Source organism: Micrasema longulum, unplaced genomic scaffold (genome assembly GCF_059751315.1).
Source record: "Micrasema longulum isolate JH-2025_06_02 unplaced genomic scaffold, ASM5975131v1 h1tg000149l, whole genome shotgun sequence".
Lineage (NCBI taxonomy): Eukaryota > Metazoa > Arthropoda > Insecta > Trichoptera > Brachycentridae > Micrasema > Micrasema longulum.
The window spans coordinates 463,496-489,334 of NW_028277355.1; the positions used below are offsets into that span (position 1 = coordinate 463,496).

A 25,839-nucleotide genomic window follows, 5' to 3' on the forward strand; every position below is an offset into this window, starting at 1 on the left:
CTGGATTCAACTCCCTGGGGAGCTGTTTATATTAACATATTACAACAGAGATGAAGAACATTTAAGAGAAGGTAATATAGAAGTCCAGGCATCTACAGGGCTTATGACCTGTCAATGGCTGGTTTAAGTGGCCACTTTACACACTGTGTAACATTCACCAATCTGCATATATTTGAACATCTATATTCCTTCGATTCTTTCATCTGTTGATGTTTGTGAAGTTAAAGAGCTGAAACCTTTAGTTGTGTTATATTAATCGATGTACAAAAAAGACCAAAAATTTTGATTATTCAAAACAATACAATAACAACCCTATTTTTTAATATAGTTGTAATTATAAATAAAAAACCGTCTTAAAAGACAAGTAAAGATTATTCTTATTCTGAGTTTTGGAAGTCAGTGCTATGCAGGCTCCTTACGTCACTGCGACCTGTAAAGATCTATTGCAACGAGTCTCCGTGAATAGCTGTCGCCCTCCAAGCCCAGATCAGTGAAATATCGGGCTATTGGGTAGGTAAAGTTTAGGTCCTTGTTTAAGTTTTCGGTATATTTAACTATGAAAGGGCAATATATCACTCTTTTTGAAAAATAATTTTTACTTTTTGGGATCTATGAAATACTGTTGAGTAAGAAAATGTTTTTTAAAAATTTATTTGTAGCATAAAAAGTATTTTTAAAAAACAACTTTGAATTCACGAGAAAACGGTCCATTGCATCGGTAACGCCCCTAATATGTCACAATTTGGTGATTTTGTAAGCTTTTCGACCATTTAAATTAAAACAGAATATAGTCACAAATCTAGACGTCACAATTGTCAAGACCAAACATGTTGCGTTTTTGTAAAGACATATATTTTGACAATTCAGTTTTTAAAATTGTGTATGCAATCATTTCTCCACAACAATTATAATGATATTCTCATGTGTTTGTGTCAACTAATTGCTCGTCCCATCTCAACATAGGACTTTTAGTCCCATGGAGTTGGGACTTATGTCTCAAATAATGTGTAACAAATAACATTTATGTTAATAAATAAATTTCCACGTTGATTTTGAAAGCATAATTGATTTTTTCTAAATCAATTTCAAACGTTTTAATCAAAATTATTAGTATGTGATATTTCCATATTACATGAATTATAAAATGTAAACCGTGACATGTCAAGATACTTCAAAACTTATGATATTCGATTTTAATTTTAGCGTTTAACATCCGCCGCGTTATTTTTCAGGATTGGTCAGTAGTTAACTAAAAAGCCCTGCTCGATTCAATACAAAGTATCAACATAAACTTATTCTTAATTTACAGTAGCCCAAAAATTCAAATTAATAGCGTGACCACCTTTGAAAGTATTTCAAATATGACACTTCCTTTGCGTTGCACCGCAGGTAGTAGATCTTCAGTTTAAACGAGCGAGCTTTTTATAATGCGTAATTAATTTCAGCACAGTAGAGATTGTTAATTTGAAAGCTCAATTTTCCAAGAAACTTACGATACTTCGTGCCAGGTTCAACAGATCGTAAATATCTGTGAAATATTTGCTCGCGAATTATTAAATCGAAACGCGATGTTTTGGTATCTTATGATCGTACCTTAAAGGTGTTCAATTTTTATAATTAACCACTTGTAAGCACGTGCAACGTAACTTTTAGCTTCATTAAGTAATAATTTGAGTATGACAGAAAAATTACTTCAATCAAAAAAGATATGAAGTTTTTTAACAAAAAGACAATTTTTTTTCATATGCAGAAAACCTGGATGCGGTAGTTAAGGGTTCATTATACAAGATAATTATAAAAAAATAATAACATATTCATTCGTATCGGAATGGCTAAGCGGTAATTATGAGTTTTCCAAAAATATATATGTAAACAAGATATTTGATAAAAATAAGAGACAGACGAATTTGAATCAAGGAAAACATAAGACATGCATACATACAAAGAAAACAAAATCATTTTACTATATTTGATGTTTGTTCTCTCTTTATTATCCGTTTCTATACATATAGTTTTATCTGCCTGGTAGTCAAATGACCAACGCGCTCAACTCTCATACAAAAGGTCTCGAGCTTGATTCTCGCGCAATAAATATTTGTTTAAAAATGTGTATTTACTCTGGAATATTTCATAATTCCTGGATTTTTGTGAAACTAAAAAAATCAAGATGCGTCTCAGTTGATGTATCAAAACCATTCCATATTCAAAACAAGGTGCTGATATGATGATGATACATTAAATTTTTCAAACGAAATAAAATTCATCTCAACTAATAATTAGTTCTGATGTTAAAATACAAGAAATTTTGAATTGAACAAATAATTTCTCACATTTTTTATATTAAGATTTCTTAACCTCACAGATATATGTAATGGGTTCGTAAATAGACTTAAATACAATCGTTTTGTACCAAAGATATGTAGATTTATAACTGGTAATTTGAAAAATAAATGCACCATAACTTTGGTGCGTAATATCTGTTATTTAACCAAGTGTTAAAAAATAGTTCGACCTATCCAGTCAGGAATAATTATTATGGGTACTTTAAACGTATTTTAATTATAGCTACGATCGTATTTCTTTAATTATTATCGAAAATTGAGAGCAGCGATGATATCGCTCGATATGAACCATGTAATATAGCACGAGTTGTATTAATTTGATCTTGCAATTATTTTTCCGTTCTTGGAATTCGCGTGTTATTCGAATTGGTCGCCCTCAATATTTCTAAGAAGAACCGTATGAGTTACAGGACGTCCTAAGATGGCATACAAAACTTATGTCATATTCAATTCAACGACAAAATGCATTTTTTCGCTCAATCTAGACGATAAAATGCTCAAGGGTTTTTGTTAAAAAATAATTTCATAAATTAATACCTAGGTAGAAATCAAAAATAAACAATTTGATGACTGCAGTATTTAAAGAGTTTTCGACCTCATTTTTAATGATTTTTTAAGCATTTAGATTTTGTGCAACATTTGATGCATCTGCACTTTCTTTCAATAGTAAAATTATTTTATAAATTGCTTAAATATATATTTTTTTTCCATTAAAAAAATAATAATCAAATAGTTATCAAACCGAGTAAATAATGGTCATGTTATAATGCATATATGCCTTTTTTAGACTAAAAAATGACAAATGGGTCAACGCAGGGTTTTAATTTTCAAGGAATTTGTAGTAAGTTACCGTTTTATTTAATAAATTATATTAACTGTTGTTATTAATAAACAATAAAATTAATAATTAGAAAAATAGTAAATAAAGTAAAGCGTTTATTTGTACAAAGGTTGTAACCTCATATAATATTATTAATTTGGATATTCACTTAGGTCATACTCATTTTGTGATAGTATTGACATTTTATTATTGTCAAATTATGCGTTTACCTCCGTCAGTTGTCATTTGACAAGCATATAGGTTGATTTGTCCCATTTTTATTTGATAAACAATATAGTAATTATGTAATATTTTCTTTTGGTATCGAGTGCATTATTATTTTCTTATAAGATCTCACTGTTGTATATCTATTTACAACAGTAAGATCTTTTAAGAAAATAATATAAAATACATTATGTATGTATTTAGTTTTATTATTTTTCTTTTCTCTCGAATAAGTTTTGAAACTGAAATAATTCACGTTTATTGAATTAATTGGTTCAAATTAACTGCCAATTGGCAACTAACCCAATGTGTACAAGAAGTTTAATAAATACGAGTAAAATAAAATATTTATTGCATGACATTGAAAAAGTAGATATACATATTTAAAAAAAATAAATTATATCAGTCATTGCTCCGTGTTATGGAGTAAAAAGACGTTGAAAGGCCGTTATATGTTATGGTAAGAGCTTTACACGTTTTTTTTTATTCCTAAAAGAAACAATTGTTTTTTAATAAATCCTCGCAAAAAATAAGCAATAAAAAATAAAAATAAAAATAATCGATGCATCTTTATTGGTTGAAGTTAACAGTTTAAAGAATAAAAATAATTTTTATTTTAATTTGAAAATACCAACTTTTTGTAAGTAGATCGTAGATCAAAACAACAAAATAGATCAATGCATCACATTAAAAACGCAGCTTTTTCATTGCTATTTTTTTAATCGATTTGTTTCTAATACAAAATAACTATGATAACATCATGCTTCTATTGACGAATAACCTTCCACCATCAGGATTCTTAGAATCACTTGGGTTCTAAAAATCGTCTACTTATTTTTAATTGAAAGTATGATCGAAAGTACGGTAAAAAAATTATAAACAAATCCTCACAATCAACATAATTGTACCCTCTTTATTATTTAATCATAATTAATCAAAGGACTATTATAACCAACAAATTTTATAGCGCCACTGTTTTTTTTCTTATTATTTTATTTGGCCTTGGAAATTGCACGCTGCATTATAACTGGTTTTGTAGTGGTCAAAAAGTTTTTTGATTTGCATCATTATTTTTTTTATACATTGTAAGTCAATACCCGTTTTTAAGGCTTGATTTAAAAATATATACCTTCTGAATAATTTGTTTTTCAGAAGTAGGAGTATACTTGTTATCTGTACCCTGGCGGATAAATAATACTGTTCTGTGAGTTAAACTATAAAATTAAATGAAATAATATAGTTCTTAACTCAACCCAGGGCTCTTGGCTTCATAGAATAAGGAAAACGTTTTTTTTAAGTTTGTATATTTATATTAATAAATAAAAATAAATAGAACCAGAATCTTGGAGGAGTGCTGTTGACTCGATGGTTGCTTTCAAAGAAAAACCCTTAATAAAGAAATCGAGTGGGAATAAATCCATCTCGTGTTGTAGTATTTGAAACATTCACCTACACATATAAAGGGTTCTGGGTTCAACTCCTGGAAAGATGAACATTTATTTATTTATTTACTTTATTAGGTTAACAAACAGTATGTACACAAATATTGCCAATTTCTGTTAGAAACTCATGCACACACCAAAAAAATTTTTAATCTTAAAACAATAATTTAAATTATGTTCAATATAATAAATGTAAAAGAAACGAAATGAAAAAATATGTATATAATCATGAAGTTAAATATCTGCTTCTCTCAAAATTTCAAATTTTTTTTACCTAAATTTACATACATTGTCATAAAAAATACCAGCCTCGGTAAATATACTGTTATATTGGTCGCATATTATAGGTATTGTAGATTGTTTAAAATAGTTTGTTGACGCGTTTTCTGTTTAAAACAGAAGGTTTTGTCTTGTCGGTCTAGATGGCACACGTAATGAAAGTCTTTCAAGTAGGTTGGAGAATAAATTTTATTATTTCTTTATTTGAATAAAAATAACTAGTCTTACATTATTTTTCGATTTTTAAGAGAGTTATTTCAAGGTACTGCATACTTTCAGCATGATTAGAGAAGTTAATGTTTAACCGGTAGTTGACGTGCTTAAATATTTTTTGTAGGACCCTTTCTAGTCTATTAATACTTACATTATAGTAAGGTGACCAAATAGGAATACAGTATTCTAGCTGGGGACGAACAAATATTTTCTAGTTTTTTATGTCTCTGCATATTTAAATGGTTTCGAAAGACATGAAAGATTTATTATAAAATCGGTTCTGCACCGCAATATTTCATTAAAATTATGTTTTATTTTATTTGTTTACTATTCTGTATTACTGCATTTAGTCTTTAGTAATTTTATAAACTTAAGTCTTTATTTTCTGTATTTTTTTTCATGAACTATTTATATATTTTGTATTTATATCAATATCAGAAAAAACAAATGCATTGAGGGGATTCTGAGGGGTGGAACTGCATATATCCTCCACTCCCATCGATGTTGGTGTCGATCTTTCCAGAAATCGGAAGTAAGCCAGGACCTTGGACATGGTAAACGCATTAATTGTTACACAAAGAGGCCGACAAATTTGTATTCAGTTTTTATTTATTAAGTCAAAAACAATCCAGAATTGTGGTTTTGTTTTAAACACAGACGGATATTGTTCGTAAACAGGATACAACTTGGATTTATAAATATAAATGCAGAAGTTCACTTATTTTATTTGGTGGATAATAATTTAAAATTATCTGCAGATTAAATACGGATAGTAATAAAAAAAATGTAAATGTCAATAACTAAACTAATCTTCCTTCTAAAGATCACTTACACTATCATTTTATTGAGGCAGAGTATTTTATCTGCGTAATTTATGTTAATTAATAATTGGTATGATATTTTCAGCATTGCACCAACCTTTAAATATCATACTAATAAATTGTCTTTGTAATAGATTTGAGATCATCATAAAAAAATATATAAAAAAATAGTGAATTTAAATACGCAAACAACCTCTGTATAAAACATGATTACCTGTAATAAAATTATCTCGTGAACTTGCATTCAATGTCAATTTAAAAAAAGTGTTTTAATGTTTTTTTTTAAATGTAAACCATCTATCTGAATGAAATTATGCAATCAATACAGGTCATCTTATCAATCACAGTACGTGTAAAAATATTGTTTATTACGTAGTACCTATAGTATTTCTACGATTAAGGCCACTTAGCATGTTATGCCTTCGTTTTGTAAGTTTGTTTATATCCCGCTTTATATCTCTCTCACATTGGAATTGATTAAATATATACATATACAAGTATATTTTTCTGTTATACAAACACTCAAGAATATGACAAATTTACGGTGTATAACAGTTTTAAATATTGTAAAACAAATAAAAATTAATATCATGTAGTCAATGAGCAAATATAATATGAAATCCAGTAAGTTTTTATTCTATCTTACCGCTGATTATAGATTTTCACATTAAAAAAAAAATGCACAGAACCAAATACTTTTTTTTATATTGGAGTGAAAAAGGGAGTAATTTGCGATCTATTAGGTGACTTATCTTTTTCTTTGCTTACTAAAATGTAAAAATTGCATTTCAATTAACAATTTTGTAGTAATTTGTTTAAATAAAAATAGTAAAGCAAACAAAAAAAATTCTACCGACCGGTTTTAAAGCTACATAAGTTTCTTTAATAGGGTACGAATAATTTATGAATGAATCTCAATATATTTTATTTCAACAGTGTATAATTAATATTAAATTATAACATGTATGAATCAATTGAGTCAAGTCTTTATAAGACCACATTAATTATTACATAATACCTTGATGCAGAAGCTTGGATAGCTTAAAAACCGGTCGAAAGGAAAAAAATAAGTACTTAAAAACAAAGTTAAATTGTTGATTTAGATTACGTAAAATAAGCAAAAATATTATTTCAAATTTAAGTTTGTATTAGTTTTGTTCCAAAAAATGAGAATGCCCATTTTAATTAAAAAAAGAAATATTTGATAAAGACGTCCCCCGCAACTAGCAGCATTCTGTTGGTTAAATTTTTGTGAACTTTTTCCACCAAATCCGGCGCTTGTTATATTGGCTTACAACCCCTCAAGACTTTTTCAATACAACACAGGCTTAACGTTATCTAATGGCGTCAAATTACAGGATTGTAGAGATCAAATAAAAACCGGAACATTTTTTATAGAAATAACGTTGTCGCTAAACTTGTCACGCAGTAAATTCATTGTTTTTGAAAGGGCTTTTAACATTTGACGGACTTAACATATTTTTTTAAGTAAATTTTCACGATTCAAGTATCAGTCGTTCCATTATTAAGTTGAGTATTATTATGGAGCCCAAACGTTAAAAAACCCATTGAAGGTTCTATCACGATAATAAAAACATAAGTTATATCCATAAATAAGTTGGTCATACGATCATATATCATTGCGACCCGATAGATATCGGTTTATGATCAGTACAGTACACGAAATACCTCAATCTATATTGCACATGGGGTCTTCTTTGACTTGCCGATATGTAGCTTTCAACATGACTTTCTACGTCCAGACATTTGTTACCTACTGTTCTCCGGTGCTGTGTACCAATATACCCACTATCTTATCGTCCTGAGGAGAGTAACGATATTGTGTCTCAGTACATGGACTGGGAGTTGTGCATGCGAGCAAACTCTATTTAATCGCAGCCATGTTATTGCTAGATAAGAAGGCACAAGTTCGGTCAAGATTGTGTATCGCTTTGTACGGACAATACCTGTCTAATAGAGCCTTGTTCATGTACCGAAATTCTTAACTACGGCAGGAAAATTCCATATTACAGACCTCCCAAAGTAACGATTTAATAAGATGTTTGTGCTTTCAAAAACATCAATTTACATATTATAAATTTGTTTTTATTGTACTTTATAATTTGTAGTGAATAATCAAATCTTTTAAGTTTGTAAGTGAAAATTCTTGATGGAATTTCATTGTAATTTATTATATCAATAAAAGACGAGTGATACTTTAATCCACAAATTTGGGATATCCAGTGACCGGTTTCATCGCTTTTGCGACATCCAGTCTCGAAAATGTCGCGAAAGCGATGAAACCGGACACTGGATATTCCAAATTTGTGGATTAAAGTATCACTCGTCTTTTATTTATATAATAAATAATAAAGTCAATTGTTTAAGTAGTCTACCGTTTGCTGATAAAGAAAAATCGTTTTTGAACCGGGTTATGGTCCCGTGGTTAGTGTCTTGGACTCACGGATAAATGGTCTAGGTTTCAAACAACGCTCTACTACAATTCAATTCCCGTTTTTTGATACAGTGTTATTTAAAACACGTTGTTATTTCACTCCAGTTGCTGCGAATCCAAATTTTGTTATACGGGAGGTAAGGCGATCAGTCTTACACTTCAGGTGCCAGTCCAGGAACATTACAGTATTGCAGTGTGGAACGACCTTTTGAATCAATGTTCCACCTACACTGAATTTAACCCAGGACCTAAAGAATGGTAGGAAACGTGCTCACCACTATACAACAAGGTGGACTTATTGAAACTCGATTTAATTTTTCAGGATTTAAAACTGAGAATCGTCATCGAGTCAAAGACCCCTTTTCGGGCTTCTGATTTATTTTCTGCCTCATAACTATATTTTTTATTCGCCGGACATAGAAAAGAACTTCACTCTAACTATATTTGTTACCTGTTTATCGACTTTAAGTTAATAAGTTTTTTTTTTTGGTCAAATCAAGGGAACCAGAAGTTTACTATCATCATTCTCTTTCCGCATATAATGGTGCATAGGGCACTGCATTGGTACACCAATCGCAGCGTATCTTGCTTATTTTTGTTACACGAAGATAAGATGATAAGTCTTACGCTTCAGGTACCAGTCCAGGGACTATGAAATATTCTGGTGTAAAAACACCCTTTTAAATCAATATTTCATATCAACCATGTCGGGAGTCGAACCCGAGACCTCTTGCATGGTCGGCAAACGCGCTGACCATGACACTACGAGGCCGACAAAAATCTATCATGTTAAAAATAATAACTGCCTCAAAGTTAATATCACTTACTTGTTTGCATAATTGAAAAGGACAATAATTTTGATGTTTAATTAATTTAAATTTTATCAGATAGCTTCTGAAATTTTACTCATGTTGAAAGTAGAAACGGTGTAATAACGCTATTGGCTGGATATTCTTGAATTCTAATCGGAATTACACGGTTTTACACTCAACTAGAGTCTTATCGGATTCATTTGTTTTAGCAAATGCTCGCTTTAAGTATTAACCCATATATTGAGAGCAAGAACGGTTTAATGGAAGTTCTCACCGGTGACTCGAAGCTTAATGAAGATTGCCTGATATTAATCAATGGAGTGATTAGGGCAGCAAAAATGAAACATTACATCAACAAGGTTTTAGTAGGTATTAAAGTATAAATAAAAGTTGTATAAAGTACAATTATATATTTATTGAGGTTCACAAGAAGTGAAAAATATTATTATGAAAAATTTACGTCTAAAAATGTTGCAACAGAGAGGGAAAACATTTTTGAGAAAGGAATATGGAATTCTGGGTATTTCAGCCCGTCTCAAGCACCAGTAATGGATTTAAGAAAATCTTGTTAAAAAATCACATTTTGAAATTTTTTATTTAGCGTATTTTTTAAAGCTCACGCTCACCCGCACCCACGTTTCTACATGTTCTACTTATCAACGCAATTCGCTTTAATTTGAAGTGTAAAGGAGCGCTTTATAATGAATGCGCAAATACTATCGATAGTTCTTCGTTATAAAAATACAAGATTCGCAATAATTGTGTGTTTATTCGCCATGAATTCTGTTTTGCAATTACGAATTACGTTTATTTATTGCCGCTGATCAACTTGTCAAATGTGGAGCAGTGAAGACGAGATTCATCTCTGCCATTCAAGCATCTGCAGAGTTCCTCCGTGTTAACCTGTATACTGTATAGTACAGTCATGCCGATGTAAAGTAGATTCCCTCGACTGACATTTACCGACCGACTCTGCAATTTTCCCATACATTTAGTTCGCGAGCGAGCATTGGATTATAGCGTTTTGTGTAGACACCGGATTGGATTTATATCATTTCACGAGTATAGAACTTGTAAACTACGATTATTATTATTATTCTGCTCGTCATTTTTATTTGTTACGTGGTTTGTGGAGTGACAGGCGTTCGTATTGTGCACTTTGCAGACAGCTACAAGGCCCGATTATGATTTATAGTCATATTGTGTCATTGTTTGACTATATATTATTATACCTCTTATTTTCAAATCTTAACTACATTATACCTAGTCATATTCCCTTGTTGCTCGCACTACGCACTATTTTACGTGTTTAAGTACTTTTATGAGTTATAACTTATGAAATAATAAAAATATGTAATTGCTTAAATCTTAATTTTGGACCCATTCTCTGTAAGTCTTAAAAAACATATTTGGATAGTTGGATACAATTTGTGACAGAACGGGTTTTGGGCCTCAGACCTCTTAACCTAAAGTCCTTCACACTGCGTCGGGATTAAAAACCATCTCTATAATATCATTGAACGATTTCATTTTCATCTTCGTTTTCAGTTGGATTTACGTTATTTATCAAATCGTCAAAATTAATTAATTTCGTTAGGAGTTTATTTTTTATCATTATTTTGATGGCATGTCACCTTATAATGTTTACTAGTGTCATGTTAAACGAGGTAAGGAGAGCATCAAAGACAAATTTTGTTGATTTTGAGGAATTCCAATAATATTTTAAGGATAGGAAGTTCGGGAGAGTGAAGAAGGGTTTGCAAGTTAGTAGGAAGGTGGGAGTGTTTGGATATTCCAGGAAGGAAGGTTTGGGTAGAAGAAAAATATGTGGTTAAGATTCTTCTCACCTTAAAGGCACTTACACATTGGGGAGTCCTATACATTTGAAAGTTTTAAATAATGTAAATATAAGCATTTAATTAAGACCTTCTAGCAAGACGGGGCAACAAATGTTTTGATAAATAATTTTTCAGATAAAATTCACTGAAAGTTTTCATGGATATCAGTCGTTTCACAAAATATAAATAATTACATTGGGTTCGTATGTTGAAAACCCCTTATTTACCTCGTGGTAAATAACGTGAACACACAGTTTTTATTTGTGGTAGAACGCACATTTGAATATTTTATTCGAAAACTTTATATTACGCACACGTAAATAAAGACCATCCAAATTTAAATAGAATGTTATGTGAATGACCAAAGTTTTAATCAAAAATATAAAAAAATTAAGTGTTTTAAAAGATGCAAAACCAAAGTTTGAAAATATGTAAAAAAAAATAATTTTTTAATTAAATAATTCGAAATAATACATAAAAAATTTAAAAAAAAATAAATAATATACATTCAATATTTCGAAATAATACATAGAATATTTTTTTATGGGGAAGTAGCTATAGTTCCACATAAAGATTCAACGGTGAACACATCTATAATATGCTTACCCAGAATAATAAAACAATAAACCTTGCTTTACTGTCACGACCTATTGAGAATGGCTCCATATACCGCTGTATAGACTCCCTGTACTTGAAGTAAGAATATGAGCGCGTGTCTCCCATGAACCCGTTGTTTATTGAAGTACTGCAATCGTTGAACAAGGACTATTGTAGTTGAATGGTAATATGCCACGTGAGAACCGTGTTTATCCACCTTATGAAATATTATATTCATTTATTTGATATCATGATTATTCATTTTATAATATAATTAATATATAACGATAAAATACATTATATCTTCAAGTAAACTCGCCAAGTAATCAGTTTTAATGAAAAACTAAGTTCGACCTTTAAAAAGTTTAAATAAGAATGTTACTATTTGCCAAAAATTCTAAAATCTAAATAGACTTTTGAAAATACATCAGAAAAATGAATCCAAATTTTACAAGATTTGTTAAAATTAAAGGTTTCAGAATTTGTTTATTTTTAATATATATTTTTAAATGAAAACTTTAAAAATGAAGTTGGTGGGTAAGGAATATTTCCCGGTTATTTTTAATAAGACCAATTAAATTTGATTTTATATCAGAGGTTAAATGAATGAAATAAAATGATTTGTTAAATAAAAAAAAAACATTTACATTCATTTAGTGTTTGGTTCGTTGATTCATTAAATAATAAACAATATTATTTTGTGAGATTTTTTTTTTTTTATAAATTCAAAGTTAGTTTTGACATGTGGTGAGGAAATATTTTAAATAGTTAAAAGCGTCAAATAACCATATATTTTAAATTGTAAAAATATTAATATTTTCTTTAAGATGCATCCTCTTGTTGACAGTGTCGTGACAGACCAATAATCAAAATCTATACAATTAGATTGGCATTCGAAAACAATAAACGATTTCATGAAATTCTTTGATCTTCTCTTACAAAACAGTATCTTAAATGTCACGAATAATCTCGACTAAAGGTTGGGGTTACTGGAGCTTTATCTAATTCAAACAAGTACGAGGTGTAGATACTTTTTTTATTGAGATATAAAGCAATTCGGTTACACCTTAATGATCAATTTTACAGCCGAGAATCGTGTCAAGTGCAATAGGTATTTGTTACCAATACAGGGATGCGCACTTTGTGTACAAGTAATGATTTATATTACTTATTTTTAAGTGTCAATTATAGGTGTAGAATTATTCTATCTTCAAACAGCGCTCTGATTTATTAAGAAGCATAATAAATTCAACATGTTACAACAAAGATTGCGTACCGTTTGAAGAAGGAAACTCCGTGTTTAGGCATTCAATGAGCTTGTGATATTTTCTTGTTTAATTGGCCACTTTGTAAACTGTGTAACATTCACATATGCAGTAGAGACCTATGGCCCTGTCAAAAAAAATGTATAAATGCTAAAATGCACACACCGATTTATGGAAATATCCATGCTTGGTATAAGCTTTAGAGATAGAATAAGAATTTAAGAAATTAGTAACAGAATCAGAATAGCGGATCTCATGGATTGCGTAGCAAAACTAAAGTGGCAATGGGCAAGACATGTTGCGAGATAAGATCCCACAAGATGGACCCCTAAAATTTTAAAATGGAAACCTTGGGATAATAGGCGAGGCGTCGGAAGACCTCAAAAAAGATGGTTTGATGTCATTTTCGCTGAGAGTGAAAATTGGCGGATATCAGCAATTGGCCGAAAAAAATGGAAGGAAATGGAAGAGATCTATATAGAGCAGTGGAGGACAGACGGCTGAAGAAAAAGAAGTAGACGTGACATTCACATATTTATCAAATTCTTCCTTCTGTTGTTGTTTTTTTATATGATGTAAATTGTATATTAGCGGGCTTTTTGTCTAACGGCAATTGCTTCCAACCAACCAGTATTTATTTTAATGTTATTTGAATAACAAAACATATTCAATAGAAAATAAAAAAAAGCGAAAGATATTCAAAAATAGAAATAACAATTTTTGTATGTAAATTACCTTAAATCAATACTATTCTTCAATGGGAAAATGAAAGAAAAGGGAAAGGAGCCACTTTAATGAAGAGAAAGTAAATGTTTCTTTAAACGTGATTTAAACAGAGATACTGTAATAACATCTTTGGTGGTGGATAGGGTATGATTCCACAGTCGAGCCGCGTGGACACTATGTCAGTTAGAGAAGAAAGAGGAATTGTAGATGGGTATTAAGAGGGTTCTTTGATAATTAGAACGAACAGGTAAACCATGAACTGATAAGCTTTGAAATTATTCACGGCCTATAATAACACTTTCTTAATACGGCCTAAGCAAATTACAACAGTTATATAAAGAAACATATGTACAAGAATCTGAATAAAATGAACTTTGAACTATGTAGCAAAGGCAAACAAGTGCAATAAAATAGTGGTATACAATATATCATAAACACAATCAACACATAAGACTTCTAGCTTACGCATGGCGATCCATCTTCATCCCGTACTGAGTAGATGGCGAAGAGATCTACAAAAAGCCGGAAGACCAATCCCAAAAAAATTGAAGGTGTGTGACAAATTGACTAATGTACACATTTTGGACATAATTGATTTGAAAACGTAAGCAATGCAATTAATTTTACAATCTCTTTTGATTTTAATTTAACCTTTCCACTTTCCCGCTGAATTGTTCCGTACAACAATAACGTTTAACCATAACGCAGCGTCATGAATGTGTTCCGTTTCCACCTGTCAACGGGTACGTTCTGAAACATGGACGTACCGCGCACATAGATAATACGTACGTCCGATGTACAGCGTACACCTACTAGCTTGGCACATTAGCGCGGTAAACGGCGAATCATGTTCAGAACTCTTCCCGCGCATTTTCACTACTGCTCACCTAGTGACATCTGGTGACCGAGTCAGAACACGGGGTGTTCAAAAAATTTATTGCATATTTTTTTCTAATGCAATTATGAAGTTCAGCTTTTTTGCAAAATATTTTTTTCTTTGTTGTTAGATTATCAGACTAAGCAAAAAAAAGAAATGTGTATTTATGTATCGTATTATCATCTACTATTTTTTAAAGTTTTTGTATTTTTTTTATTACTCCGCGCGTGACGTCACTAGTTATCTTCGGTTGGTTATCGATTGGTGAATTAGCTTCCTAGAAACTAGAAACCTATCACAACACTCCATCATTGGTTGATTTAGAAGAACTTTTGTCGTCATTTAAAGTAGTTAATTTTTATTGAAATAGTTTTAACAATTTTTTCCATATATTTTGGAGAAACTTCGTTATACAATTGAATGTTCTAACTTTTACAGCGTGTAAAAAAATCAAATTTTCCGTAACAATAAACTTTTTCATATTGTGCCCAAAATAAGCATTTGAGGAGGTTGCATTGGATTATTTGTTATAATTGTGGTTTTCCACTGCGACCCTGGACTGGCACCTGACTGATCACCTTGCCTTCATTTAATAGATGATGGAGATACACCGCATTTCGATTTCGAATACTGTTCCCTCTGCACCATCAAGTGCATATAGTCAAATGATAGTAACATGTTTTTTCATTCACAGTATTAAAAAAAATAACAAGACGCTATGAAAAATATTGGATTAGATTTACCACGTACATAATTTCATTAAGTAAAAATAAAACAAATCATGGCGACCTCCGTGGTATAATGGTTGAGAGATTCAACTCACACACGGATGGTTCCGAATTCGATTCCGATTCGATTCGAATAAAACTTTATTTTTCTCAAGTCTCGTAACTGGGCCTTCTGGCTTGTTACGATGCAAATAAAAGTGAATGGGCTTAAGTATAGTCATAATGTTGCGGAATCAACTCTACCACAACTTGTTTCCCGTTTTCTCGCAAGTTCATTTAAGACAGAAAATTTGTCTGAAAATTGACATTTTTGGGTGAATTATAAGTCATTTTTTAGTAATATCAATGGGAGGTACAGTATGCATATGCGTAGTAAATATTATAAGTAAAAAAAATTGTTAAAAAATCTCAATACGTAATTGAGTTTTTATTCAACCTGTGCGCAAAGCACTTCCGCTACTCACGACCCCGCATCACGACGGATGCTGCTACCATATCCCCCGCATCCGCCATATCATAATAAACACAGTGCATCGTGAACACTTCCCTGCACCCTGGTGCATCTCTCCAGTCAGTTGGTCATGTTACTGAGTCTAGTCTAGTTTAGGCTGGGATCGCTATAAGCTTTTACGGAAGCTTTTGGGGCACATTCTTTACCGTCGCCGTCGAAAACTAAAGTTAACATTTTTATCATACGTACCATTGGAATGGCTAAAAAAAACGGTATGATTATCGTCATCACTGTTCTTGCGTCCGGTGATGCATAGGGCACTGAATGAGTCAACCAAATGCAGCGCAGTTTGATCATCTGTTACATGAAGGTTAGGTAATTAGTCTTACACTTCAGAATCCAGTCCAGGAACAAAACAATATTGCTATTCAAAAACCTTTTAGAATAATATTTTACGTCCTCTAGAATTATATTTTACATACTTTACTAGGAATTGAACCCTGGAGCTCAAATATGATAGGCAAAAGGCGTCAACCACTACACAACAAAGTGGAATTATCTCCACTCGATTTCCTTAGTCGAGATTTTACTTAAGAGCAGCCATTGAGTCGAAAGCACTGATTTATGCTTCTGGTTCTATTTCACACATAGAATTGTATTATTTTTCCACCTGGACACAAACTAGATACACAATAGAGTGGGCCGATGATGTATGAATTTTTTTTATTTTATTAGACATGAAAGTGAAACGGGTCTAAAAAGTTGCATTTTGGATCACATTGAACGTGAAAATTATTCAAAAAATATTCCATACTACTTTTGGCCCTCAACCGATGTTTGAAGTTTATCACTGTCTGAACATTTTGTTAATTATCCATATTGATCAAATTATTATTTTGTTGGTAAAGATATAATTTAATAACATTACAAATTCGAACACGTTTTAAGACTACCGAAATGCAAAAAAATTACACTCCACGGAACTAATTCCGTTGAGCGCATGGCGTATATTGATGAAAACAATGGCTCGTTAAAACAATGCTACCCATTTTTTAAAAAACAAAGTGCAACTCACGCCCTTGGGTGCTTATTCAATATCGTTTAATCCGCATTATAAAATTTAAGTGGACAGATTTTCTTGCTTAAATACGAAACGACAGCCGGTTTAGGGCAAAAAATCGACTTTTTCAAAAACTTCAAGCTCTGGTTGAGGGTCAAAAGTAGTATCAAATATTTTTTGCATTCCCAGTAATCTAAAAGGCAATTTTTTAGACCTCTTTTTATTCCAAAATTCGGAAGAAAAAAAATATCGGCCCACCCTAATACACAACTAGAGTATCATTATAAAATTTCACCTTTCTTTTTTCTTCTGAAAAACGCTCTGTTTCTACTTTAATCCATTTAGTTTTATAACATCGTTCTAAAAATATATATGGCTCATAGGCCTCTTGGAGTAATGGTCAATGCAAGAGGTCTTGGTTTCAATTCCCGACAAGGTTGACATGAAAAATTATTTAAAAATAGTGTTTTTACAGTAGACTATTTCATAGCCCCAAGACTGGTATCTTTCATAGCTTAAGACAGATCACTTTATCTTCATGTTATAAAAATGATCAAGCTACGTTGCAATTGGTATACCAATGTAGTGCTCTATGCACCATTAGGTGCGGAAAGGGAATGATGATGATAAAAAACATATACTTCCCATCTGGAGCAAAATATCACCAAACCACTCGTAACTCCTACTTCTTCAATATATCTTCTTCAGATTTTCTGTAAAACAACGTAAAATGAGGCAAACTATTGCTTTCTCTGCTGGTTCGCACAGTTCAAACTACGCCAAGTACACATGTTAGCAAACAAACATGGAAATGTAAATAATTATGTTTATCCTTGTTGAAATTAAAATCCACTATTTTTAACTATTTACTGTCTGAACCATTATTATTAACTATGTCTAGGTCTGTCTATAGTTAAAATATTTCGATTTAAACATAACATTCACAGATTTGCTATGCTATCTATTTAAATATTTCTGGCAAGGTCACGGGCTAGAGCTTAAGCTCCAATTTGTCCGAACGTTTAAACGTTTGGACAAATTGGATTCAACAAGAATATATGTTTCTATGACTCTGACCATGTCGAGATAATTACCAACTCTCACGGAAAATAACATCCTAAGATCTAGCATAGTCACAATCAGTTAGAGTAAGGGTCTAAAGTTTAGGAGTTTCGATGTTCATTGCAATCAGATTCAGTTCCCATGCAAATCTACTTTTACATCTGTAAGACAGGTTTCCACAAGTCATTTCATTATTTCTTCTTCTTCTTTTTTAGTGGCTTTATTCACATCGCCACTAGTTCCAGCCAGTGTCGTATTTTTTGTGCATATTTTCAGAAGTTTATATAACTATGTAATATTGCACTATCTTCAACATATTTACAACTTAATTCAGTTCAGTTCATTTACGAAAATCGGTTTTTATTGTAATAAATAATACAATATGTTATGTTTGAAAAACAGGGATAAATGTACAATTAAGTAAAAACAATTGTGTAAAATTAAATTATCAGCAAACACATAAGACATTGTCTATCCTCACTGGGTATAGTAAATATCTGTTCTGAGGTAAGCAGCACTGATTTTAAAATACGGCATATTCATTGTTGAGTAATGTCAAGAAATGACTTAAATATAGAAATATCTTAAAAAAATAAATAATAGTCCTCGTCCTATGTTACCATTCATTCTCGCCTTATACATATGTTTTACCATGCTCTTATTTTATTTATTTTATTTTATACTTTATTTACATATACAATATATAAACATATAGGGGCGGGCATATTGTCATTCTCTTTAGCTATTGTCATTCTATTGCGCTCTTGTCATTCATTCGTTCTACATGACCAAACCATCTCAGTGACTATTTTTTAATCGTTTTTATTCATCGCATTCTGACCTCATTTTATTATTTGTAACCTGTGGGACCTCATCTAAGAATAAGCTATAAGTGAAATAGGTTCTCCTTCATAATAACAAAGAGATTACTATATGGTAGATTATACTAAAGGCAAGAACCATGCAATAGTAAGTAATTTAATTTCGTTGCATTTTCGATCTAAAACTATTGATGTTTAATAATTTTCAAAAATTGCCACTCGGATGAGTTTTCTTTAATCATTTTTTTTATTTACTGCTAACGGTGCGTAGAAAACTACTTCCGTGCACCATTTATGAATTTATTTATGTATTTCACAGTTTAAAAATGTACAAAGTTTTTTGGTTTCAGGTCCCGACTAGCTAGGAAATTTATGTGTTTAGGAAGAACCTTCTTATTTTACATGTGTTTTTTTTAATTTCATTAAATGATGCTTAATAAATTCAAAGAAGAATAATAAGATTAGAAAAAATCAATATAAATATAAATTAGAAAACATGCAGGTAATAATAATAAAAATTGAATCATAAATATAAATTAGAAAAAATGCCATTAATAGTAAAGAAATGAGACATAATTATTAAAAATTGGAAAACATACCGATAATAAAAAAAAAATGAAGCATAAACATAAATTTGAAAATATATCGTTTATAATTAAAAATTGAAGAACAAAAATAAATTAGAGAATATACCATTTATAATTAGAAAATTAAACTAATTAAATTTTCAATTAAATTAAATTTAAATTGTAACTTTCTCGATAATGTTTCTGTAACATAAGTTCATAAAAAATAATTAGTCTTACTGTTAATCAGGCGCCCTTGTGCCAGTCAGGTTACTTTATAATAATGCAGTGTAATGCACAAATGTTAAATACTTTTTATCAATCATGTCGAGAATTGAAACCGAGACCTCTAACATCGTAGGTGAATGCCAAATTTGAGCATCAGACTGTAAGATAGACAAAACATTGTGCTTTAAATTAAAAGCCAAACCATCATGTGGGGTAAAAAAAGGAAATAAAGTTCCACTTACTCCGACTTTGTATACCGACTTCGTTTGCTCTACATTTTTTACATCATCTCATACACGCACGCAGATCATCACCGGTGAAAAAAAAACCTTTTTTTTTTTTTATTTAAATTTAGGCTTAATTATTTAATTTTGTTAAAAGCTAAAAAATAAATTATTTTTTAATGTCTTAATTGCAGTTTTAAATTTTTATTATACTATTTGCTGGGGCTGCAAAACGGTAAAAAAGCAATTAGGATCACGTGAGTTGATCCATTTTAATAATAATGTTGCTCAGAAAATTAATCGATTAATCAAACAATATTATAATTTTACGGGAAAATCGTAATCACTCGAAATCTTAAATCAATTTTGTTTTGTTCATTCCATCATACGGCTCGTCGCGTTCATAATTTCTTTAAAATTTTAATCAAAAACTTCATCTTGAAAACTTGCCTTTGAACAAACCCGCACTTGCTTCTTTTTAATTTTTACGATGCGTATCAAAAGACTTTTAACCCTTCATTGTCTTTGTAATTTTTTGTTTATTAGAACGGGTATAAAAGCCCATATACTGATAAAATAACATTAAAATTATTTTTGAATTTACTAAAATAATACCAACGTTCTAAATGATTTGTCGAAAATGTATCCATAAAATTCTCAATATTATCATTAAATTAGGAAAATAACTTCTCGTTTTTATCTCTCCATAATCGTTTTATGTTGGTGCCTAGATGAATTAAGGTTTGAATTTAATATGACTAACGCATTTATCCAACATTGAAAAAAATAAATTAATCCGTATTTTGAAAAAAATGGAAATGTTAGTTTGTTGTGTTTTTTTTGCAAATTTCTTCAATATTCAACTTACAAATCATTATTTTTCCATTTTGACTTAATATCACGCAATAGGTTTAGGATTCAATTCCCGACATGGTTAGTATTAAATATTAATTTGAAAAATTATTGCTAAACAAGGATATTTCATAGCTCCCGGACAGGCACTCGAAGCGTTTAATTAATCATCTTACCTTCATTTATCAAAAATGATCATGACTCTATGCGCTCAATGATTTAGGCAATGTTTTATGCACCCTTTGATACGGAAGGTAAGGATGGTGATTAAAAAATATTTCATAAATGTTTTTAAGAAATATACAAAAGGGACTATCAGAATGTTTTAAAAAAACATATTTATAATAATTTTTTTCATCGATGGCGCTACAGCCCAGATCGAGCATTGACCTCCTTCATCTTTTGTCTCCAACTTCTTCTGTCCTCAGCAGCCATTTTCTAATAGAAGCTATTAATAGGTACAAAAAAAATCAAACCATCTCGCCGTTTTCCCGTTGAGAGGATAGAACTCTTTGCATACAGACCTGGTTTCCCCCTCATTCATACATGTTTTCATGCACGTTCTCCAATTATTCTAACTTTTGACTATTCTTTCTCTAGGTATTTGTTCTATTTGGCCATGTAATGCCATGTTTCGGTATTCTTCGTTTTGTGCATCAATCAACATTTACTTTGTAAATTTTTAAGGCGTTTTTTCGTAGTCCATTATCTCTCTTTTTTATATCTTGCCTTCAAAGTTATTTAAACAAAAGAAATTCATTTGGTCGGTAACGGGTTAATAGCCTCTGGTAAGTTGACCATCCGACACGTATTTTTTCAATAATTTTTAATTTTTATCAGATTAATCTTTGTTTTACACGAAAATGTGTGTAATCGCAGTATTCAAAACGAATTTAATTATTTTTAACCAAAATAGGTCAGCTTACAGAAAACGTATTTTTTTGCAGAATACTTTATTTTACTTTGATATCAGATTATATTTAATTTTAAGTGGAATTTCATTTGGTTCGCAAATTTACTTTGAAATAAGCCCGCAAACCACACATGTTTTTACACCTCATAATATTGTTGTTAACACGTCGGAATAAATAATAGTTGACTCCAAATCTACATACTAATCAATTTTTCTTAAATGTTTGACTTCGTTACAATTCGTTAAATTTGCTTCAAACCGTACTTTTTGAAAATTTGATCAGATATTTTTATAAAATAAAAAATACGTAGGTTATTCAAATGAAGCTTTTGTTTTTAAAGAATGATGATTATTGACAACCATTATTTAATAAACATAAACATAACATACAAAATGGGCCAACTGAGGGCTTAAACCGAACAATTCATTGATTCATTAGGCCTTTAAATAAAAACCTATTTAAAAAAAACACATAAGTTTTGATAGACGTGTGGTCCCGTGACTATTATTACGAACTCACATATCAGAAATTTAATGCTTAAATTCCATTTTATCACAACTTGGTTACCATATTTTAATAATTAGTTATTTACAATTCCTTAAAAATGCCCCCTAAAATTGAAACAATTGTGAAAATCATTAAAACGCATTTTTTTTTAATTTATGAAAAAAAAACGAAATTTTTACAAAAACACGAGATTTTTTAAATAAAAATACCTTATTAATTTCGATGACAAAACACGCACATCCCAGGAACAATAGTGGCACAATTTAAAAGAAAATCATTTTTACAGGAGAGCAGTAAGTAACACACGCTCGCGCTATTAGTAAACTATATGCATATTCATGCGCAAAAACAAACACGTAAATTCACTTCTATTGTGCCATCTAGTTTTTTTTTTCAGAAATAACCATGTATTTTATATTTTTGATAGTTCTACCACTATTATATCGTGAACTTATGAAAAAAAAAATATTTTGGCTTATATGGCCACGTGAATATTTTTGAAATAAAGTCATTATTTATGTGGATAAAAAATATATTCAGGAACAAAACTAACACAAACACTATGATTTTGGACTTGCGCTACTAATATGTTTTCAGGTGCGATAAATTGAGTCAATTATGTAGAAGCTCCCAAAGTATCAAATTTTATTGCAACTTTTTTAATTTCACAATTCCTTTTCTGATATCCTGTTTTTAATTAACCTCAAATACGAAGGAGAATTTGTGATTTCCGATGCAAAAATTACCCAAAGCAACGTTATTGTCACAATAAAACGTACTGGTTTTTACTCTTGGTTGAGATTTAGGGTCGTTGGATTCAGTAATGTATAGAATGAAAGCAACCGCTCCATATGTTCGATTACAATGTTCAGTTCGCTTCCTTATCCTTATGCTGACCACAGTCGTATATTTTAATTTCATGACATGTATATGACCACTTTTATGCACTGTACCATAAATCCGAGTATTTTCGGAGGCTATGTATTCAATGGTTTTAATATTTAAGATTTCAGTAATAGCTACCAAAAAATTAAAATTCAACATAATTTAAATTGTATTAAGCGTAAAAAAATTTTTTTGGTATGTGCATGGGTGTTCTACACGAATATACAAAAAAAGTCAATATATTTTTTGCATACTGTTTGTTTACTTAATAAAATAATTAAATTGGTATAACAGAAATCAAAGATGAAATATACTTAAATTTAGAATAACCAGTGGACCAGTTTCATCGCTTTTGCGACATTTTCAATCTTTATTGTAAAGTTCAATGTATTTTTTCAATCAATGAATTTAGCAACAAAAAAACCGTAGAAGAAAAATTAAATTCTTTAAATCCTCGATGGTTTTCACTTGACTGTTTTTTTGTTTTTTTTATATTATTTACATCTATTTTAGTCATCATGAATCATGTTTTTTTTAAAAAAATATATTTTTGATTTTTTTCGATACTTTGTTGTGGTTTTATGGCTGGTTATGTATAACACTACGCGCCCAATAGAACTATTATAATTAAACAAAAATGGTGAGAAAAGAGACAGCCTCACCGGAATGAAATAGCTAGGATAGATAGAAACCTGAAGGCCTATTCAGTCACAATTTCGTTTCGTAAATTTGTTCGTTCGTCATCGTATATTCATCTCACTCTAAAGCAATTTAAATCATATATCGCTCTTGTTTCCAGTCATACGATACAAATGAATTGATGAAAGGAATTACTTACAGAAAAAACTCACTACTGTGTCACAAACATATATTTGTACATTAAAACTTATTAATAAAACGTTTCATAAACTCTTGTATTTAACACTGCAAAAAAAACCTTATTAAAAAAAATTATATTTAATTTCTGTTTAATAATTTTAAATTCACTATCATCGAATTTTGTATAAAAACATCGAATTTTTTAGTAAATATATTAGTCTCAAATATGTCGCGAAAGCGATGAAACCGGTCGCTGATTATTCTAAGTTTGTGGATTTATAAATCACTTGTCTTATATTTCTATAATAAATTACATTCACCAAGTAAGAAACTAAGATAAATTGTTTTATTTTATTTAGTTAACGAACAGTACCTACGTACAAATTACAAATTGTATTGTTTTAATGATTTGTGGGACACTCATGCCGAAAAAAATCCTTTAAGGCAAAGATACAATAATTTAAAATGTGTTTAGTAAAACAAATGCAAAAAACAAGAAATTAAATATATATATTTATAAGTTTAGGTAGTGTAACATATTCACTAAAGTATCTGTTTCTCTCAATATTTATTTAACTTTACTATAATTTAAATTACCAAGTGGATGATGTATACGGCACCATTTACGTAAAAAAAAATATTGCACCGGAATGAAAGCAATAATAATTCTTTCTGACTGATTCAATTGTATCCTAGTTTTGTTACTAAGATAAAAAATACTTATCATTAGATAATAAAATAGAGATGCATTCTTTTACACATAAAATATTACAATTTGATTTAAATCGTGTTTCAATCCAACACCCTCATTAGTATTTAGTACTTGTATTATAGGAGTAGTACAGAAGAACAAAAAAATCTTAAAATCAATTTTTTTTTTTCGAAAATATTTCTTACATGTTATACACATGTAGGTTCTTTCTGAAGAAAGCTTTAAGCTCAATTTAAGAATATGAAACCAGTATAATTTAAACCAGCGAAAATAATTTGTTGAGTGTTTTTTGGCTGGTCTTGTAATGATATCCGACGGTTTTAATTTCCAACATGCATTTAAAATGCCCTTACCAATACAAAGTGAATTAATTTCATTTAATGCTTCATTTATTTTCGGTTCGAAAGCAACAAGACAGTTGACATTTAATGTATTGTAACGGACTAAACGACAGATCATGTATTTGTATGCAAGGATCATGTTTAAGAGGATAGGCGGTGGCTGAGGATTTTGATGAACACGTAATTGAACATTGTTTTTCGGTCATTCTCTTGCAAAAGCTTCTCCGATACTGTGCAAAAAAGACAACTCCACATCGGACTAATTATGCTTTGAAAAAAATCTAAATTTCGATGTCCTATTTACCTAAAAAACTGAACCAGCTTGGTTGTTTTATTTCAGAAAAAGTATCAGATTATTTTTTTTTGTTTCGGTACTTTTTATATTTTTCAAAAATAGTTATTATATTTGCACTCGTAAACCGTACGTCCAAAGACGGCAGATTAAACTGGGTACTTTAAAGGTTTTTCGGATGATTCTAGTTCCCATAATGAACAATTTATTGTTAATATCTATACTGCGTAAAAAAAATACTGCTCTAATGCCACAATCCAAGGAGAAAATATGCAGATTTGTATAAAGAAAAGTCAGACCGTGTTTTCTCTAAATTTAGTGGATTAATTTAAGTCAATTCGATAAAAAATAAGTGCTTAGCAAAAATACTTTTTAATTTTAAGAAAAAAAAACATTCATTTGGTTTTTTCGACTATATATTTTTTCATAATAAATAAAATATATAATACATGAACTACATATTTTACTCCCAGGATTTATAAAAAAAACTCATTTGGGACCGTACATAAAAAGAAAACATTTTTGTGACAATACACAATATCAGTTAATACAATTCAAAACAGTAAGAAAACGTAATATAAGAAGCATAAAAACACAGTATTGTACACTATCTATATAAATTACATTACTATCACTATCAACAAGATTTATGTAATATTTTTAAT

General features: G+C 30.2%; 1 protein-coding gene across 2 annotated transcripts in view; it reads left to right on the forward strand.

Annotated features, from left to right (window-relative positions):
- The window catches only part of LOC148284110 (uncharacterized), a 219,850-nt gene that overhangs the window by 56,175 nt on the left and 137,836 nt on the right, over positions 1-25,839 (forward strand). The window lies entirely within an intron of this gene.